Source organism: Mytilus edulis, chromosome 3 (genome assembly GCF_963676685.1).
Source record: "Mytilus edulis chromosome 3, xbMytEdul2.2, whole genome shotgun sequence".
Lineage (NCBI taxonomy): Eukaryota > Metazoa > Mollusca > Bivalvia > Mytilida > Mytilidae > Mytilus > Mytilus edulis.
In genome coordinates, this window is record NC_092346.1 from 64,724,465 (window position 1) to 64,730,662 (window position 6,198).

Below are 6,198 nucleotides of genomic sequence, written 5' to 3' on the forward strand. Positions count from 1 at the left end.
CCATTGTTATATTATAGTTCGTTTCTGTGTGTGACACATTTTAGTGTTGTGTTTCTGTTGTGTCGTAGTTCTCCTCTTATATTTGATGTGTTTCCCTCAGTTTTAGTTTGTAACCCGGATTCGATTTTTTCTCAATCGATTTATGAATTTCGAACAGTGGTATACTACTGTTACCTTTATTTGTATAAACAAATATATTTCGGTTTTGATAATCCGTCAATGAGATGGAAATAGATTTGTTTGAGTGTTGACAATATCTATATCAAGGTGTTACAAACTGCAAAAATCGCAATTATTTGTGATGTTATTTGTTGTTTATAGAAACGCAATCTGTAACAATCACAGTTGTAGGTTTCCATAAAAATTACAATGAACGTGATTTCAAACCTCTATGTTTCATGCTTTATTTGATAAAGGGCTTTCCGATTTGAATTTTCGTTAATGTTCGGTGTTTTTGCTATCCTCCTATTTTCAATACCGTTAATTATATTCCTCATATAAATTTCTCCTCAGTTTCTTCACTTTTGTATTGCAGAGTTTGTCAGCTGATTTTTTTAAGCAAACATAATAATAGTCCAGTCAAATTAAGTTTTAACTTCAAACTAATTGCAACAGAAAATATATTAGTTCCAATCTATAGCATTAAGCCCTTTATATACACAGAAAAAAGTCCCATAAAATCTAACTTGTGGAAAACTCAAAATCAGCATGTTTAATTTCCTATGAAATTTAACATTGGAAGGGGAGATGAATGAGCCTTTTTGTCAGTTTTTGGTTGATTTTCATAAAGTTTATGTGAATTATGATACTTTGATGGGTTATATAAGGTCGTATTTGACTATATTATATAATCTTCCGCTCATGAAATGTACAAAACCGAAGTTTTATGGGTATATTTTTGTTTGTTTGTGCATTTTTCATTAAAGAAATTGCAAATTTGTGGCTTTGTGACCATTTTGAAAAAAATAACGTGAAAACTTGGTATTGTTTATAACTGTATATTATATTTATTCAGCATCTACAATGTTTAAAGAAACTTTAAACCACAAAAAGAAGAATGTATGCTTAATTATTTTTATTAAACTTCTTTAAAAATTTTAAATTCTTTACCTTGACTTGTTGAAAAATTCAATAAATTGTCAATATCTAGATTATTGCTTGACAAAATATATGAAAACACATTTAGAATTGTTTGTTATACTCTAAAGACGGCTAAAATGTGAAGAATCAATTCAATGTGTTGAATAAAACCGGTGAAGTTATTATTATTTATCAATTTTTAATGATATTTCTACCTTTTTTGTAGAGTTATCTCCCTTATCAATGTAAATCTCCATAGGAATTTTAAATCATGATTTTTTAGTCTTCCTCAAGTAAGATTTTATGGGACTTTTTTTTCTGTGTATATTTGGGGTATAATGCTAAAGATTAAAACTTAAAAATCTTCTGTTTCAATTACTTGAAGGTTAGGGGCAAATGTATGCTAGATTGACTGGACTATAATGATTGTAGTTTTTCTAACGTTTAGAGAACTTGTATATGTAGAATCTTCAAAGTATTTCTTTTATCCAAAAAAACTGACGGGGCTCTGTTATGATCTAAAAGGATGTGTGCTTTACCCCATAATTTGATTGAGCTGTATGCAAATATTCTAGTATTCTGTTGTAAGTTAGCAAATTAAGTATATTTAGGTTTAGTAGTTATTGATTTTTTCAAGCTGAGAGACCCTTAAGAAGAATATTCTAGAAGAAAAATATGGAGACAGATTTTAAAGTAAATGTTGTGATTGTTTCGAGATCGAACAAGAGCGAAGCAAGTGAATATTAATGTTGTTTCTTTGATTTAACGTTACCCCTTTGGCATTTGCTTTAACATTTAATAAGAATGAGATCTTGACAAATCACTATTTTGCATGGCCTCGTTCAACATGATTCCATTGAGCAGCAAGTCAGATGACTTACCTTGTTTGTATTGGATACCATAACATTCCGTACAAACTACGATTCATTGCCGGCTCATCTGCATGTGCAACCAAAGAATTTACCGTTAGATTAACCACAATCGTGTCCGCTGTGAAAGAAGGAATATAGGAATACTGTGGTTCTGCTAACTCGTATAGTTGCATTAAACCTATGTGGATTCTTTAAATCTCTTGAAAATTTCAAATCTCGGACCTTCTCAGAAAACATCTTTGAAGAACCTTACAACTTTAACACTGCAATAACACATAAAAAGTTGAAAACCAGTCTGACATTTGCTTTTCTGCAACATTTAAATTTATTGCCTGGTGTATATATGTGAAACTTGGAGGAAAGACGTTTTAGAAGATTGTCGGCATTCCTATGTGAACCAACTGTGCGCCTCTCCTTGTAGACATTTTCTTACTTTTATATGAGTCGGTGTTTCTTTATACACTTTAAAAACAAGATCAAAGATGTTAGATCACATAATTTCACATACCGATATATTTATGCATGCTGTATTAAAAAAAATACTTATTTTTCTGTATTTTTTATGATACTTTTTATTGTGATTTCTCTCGTTATCATTCCAAACTATTTTTATTTTGGTCCCATTGATATATTCTACTGAACTCGAGAGTAAAGAAACCACAGACACAGCTTCCTTCAACTCTTTTTTCGAATTTGACCACAGTGGTCATCTCTATACAAGAATCTATGACAAACGAGATGATAGCGGCAGCAATCTACCAATCTCATCCTCGTTTAGAGTAAACACATCTGAACTCATTGAATATTCAAGACCTTGTTGCTGCTACTCAGACATTTTAATACGTCATCGACGTCTGAGCAAAACATTGATGAATCATGTTGCTGTGAACGAACGTCTAGTCTTTTCTCTCAAAAAGTTCATCTAGACCTAACAAATATACATTTATTGTCAATTTCAAAAGTAATACAGGATGGTTTGAAGTTTTAATTTCTAGACATAACTTTAGGAGCTGACGTTGTGTGTTATTCTTACTTATTTTAAGTTTTTCCTGTACTTGTATTGGTATTATTGTCTTCCTTTTGGTAGTATGAAATTTGAAGTCTCAGTTTTTGTTAATTCAGTTTTCGGGTTTTGGTGGGTTTTTATTTTTTGCTTCAGGCGTTCCTGTTGTGGGTGTGTTCAGATATGCAATTCAAACGATTGAAGCAACGGAAACCGACTGTACCAAGTCAGAAATATGATAGTTGCTTTCCATAAGTTCCGTTTTAATATAAAGTCGAGCATAATTTGGTTTTGTCAGTTTTTCAAGGACATTCCCTTTTTTGAATTTACATTTAAGTTCTGTGATTTTGAAAATACTTTTTCGTGTGATTTCTCTCACTTGCTCCATATATTTCATTAACAAAATGTATCCAATAAAAGTATAAAAAAAGAGTGGACAATAATTATTTATCTTTAATATCGATTCGTAGCCTGTAAATAGATTACAAATTTTGGACTTTCCGGTCGAATCCTTTTTAATTGCCGTTTTATCTTTTCGATTATTTACAATTTCACATCTTTTTCTGTGAAACAAGCATTTAATTGTTTTCTTCTATCACGAAAACAACAATTAAGTTTTATGACCGAAAAAAATAACACTCTATAAAATATTTTTAATGGTTAATTGGTCGTTTTATTCTTTTTAATAACAGACAAGACTTTGATAACATGAATTAATAGATTAACAAACATCCAGACAATCAAGTTCGCACCTTTTTAAAGGATAGCAGGCGGTCTATAATGTCGTAAATGTAATGTTATTTTTCTAAGGGGTGGTGTGTAGTATCCCTAAAGTGTTGTATTTTTGCGCTTTCGAAAACAATCTTTGATTAAAGTACAAAATAAAAATATAATTAAGACATTTGTCTATTGTGAAAGAACGCAATATTGACCCTAAGATGTCTTTTTCTTTGATGCCGTTGGATGGCTTTCTCTGCACCTCCTTTATACCTAAGATACACATGTATGTTACTGATGAGTCATATGTAGACGAAACGCGCGTCTGGTGTACTAAATTATAATCCTGGTACCTTTGATAACTATTTACACCACTGGTTCGATACCACTGCTGATGGACGTTTCGTCCCCGAGGGTATCTCCAGCCCAGTATTCAACACTTCGGTGTTGACATGAATAATATTAATGTGGTCATTTTTATAAATTTCCTGTTTACAAAACTTTTGAATTTTTCGAAAAACTAAGGATTTTCTTAACCCAGGCATAGATAACCTTAGCCGTAATTGGCACAACTTTTTGGAATTTTGGATCCTCAATGCTCTTCAACGTTGTACTTGTTTGGCTTTATAAATATTTTGATATAGCGTCACTGACTCACTGATGAGTCATATGTAGACGAAACGCGCGTCTGGCGTACTAAATTATAATCCTGGTACCTTTGATAACTAATTACCAGTATTTTTTTACACAAAAATACAAATCAAAATATTCTTCTATCCAGACAAAGTTGATTAATTTTACTTTCGTATGATATCCATGATGACAATCTTTTGTTGACGAAACGCAATTCTGACAAAGTTATAAGCTTGTTACTTTGATGAGGATTTTTTTTTCAACCACTTGTTTCGATACCATTGCTGCTCGAGGTATCCAATAGTCCGCACGTCTGTGTTGAAACGCGCGTCTGGCGTATTAAATTATAATCCTGGTACCTTTGATAACTATTTACACCACTGGGTCGATGCCACTGCTGGTGGACGTTTCGTCCCCGAGGGTATCATCAGCCTAGTAGTCTTGATGTTGAAATGAATATCAATTATATGGTCATTTTTATAAATTTCCTGTTACAAAAGTTTAAATTTTTCGAAAAACTAAGGATTTTCTTATCCAAGGAAGAGATTACAAAAGCCGTATTTGGCACAACTTTTTGGGAATTTTGGATCATCAATGCTCTTCAACTTTGTACTTGTTTGACTTTACAATTATTTTGATCTGAGCGTCACTGATGAGGTTATGTAGACGAAACGCGCATCTGGCGTATTAAATTATTATCCTGGTACCTTTGAAAACTATTGACATGAATTATCATTGATATTGTCTTGTTCATAACTTTCGTATTTCGAAATACAAAGGATGTTCTTCCCTACTAATAGATTACCGTAGCTGGATAATGCAAAACCTTTCGGAATATTTGGCCCTTATGCTCAACTTCATGCTTTATTTGTCCTTTTAACTTTTTGATTCGAGCGTTACTATAGAGTCTTTTGTAGACGAAACGCCCGTCTGGTGTACAAATAAGCCTGGTATCATTGGTGAGATGTTTTAATATGATTAAACCCCCCTTTGTTGTTACTCGAACGGTCATTCTGTTAGTTCAAATATTTCTGCGAATCAAGACAGACAACTTGCGCTGTCTAGCATACCTGTGTACAAAAACTATATGGATAGATCATTGAATATTTAACGCTTAACTCTGAATGTGTTCAAGTTAGTAATAATTGCACTTTTATATGAAAAAGTCAATGTTTTGATGGAGAAATTTAAAAAACGTTTGTAGTTAAAAAAAATGTGCACAATTGATATAAGATAAACTTTGCTGAAAGTTTTATTCATTGAACTTCAGACCATATTAATGAAGTAAGAAATGTACTGTAAGTCTGGACAAACTTATTGACGGAGAAAGTGATCCCTTTATATACCCGTTTAAGCAAGTTGATAAAACCATTGAGTGTTCTCAGAATCCTGATCCTGATAAAAATAAAAACATAACTATTAATTTGATGCATTCCAAAGCAAAGTGCTAAGTCTTGATGTACTTACACAATGAACTCCCAAACCATTTTAAGATGTAAACGCCAAGGGTGTCAAACAACTTGCAAAGAATTAATGTGAAGAAAATGGATCTTCGAATGGAAAACCAATTTCATCTAGGGTCTCTTTTGCCTAAGGAATTAAGAATCTAAGTTTCTTAATTTAGGACTAATTCATTAATAGAGAATTCGTGACGTATTTGAACGTTACAGGAGGGTATGATTCACGTCTGCAACCGTAGTTTACTGACGTTCAATACTCATAAAACAGTACAGTTCTAGATGAAAACAGGTCTGACTTCTGTCTTGTATCTAACAATGTAAGACCGTGAAAAAATGTCAATATTGGGTTGAGACATCGAGAGACATCGTACAGGTCAACCGATGCCTGAAGTTGACTGTAAAAGTTATGTTTTATAAAAATAAAGAGAAATAT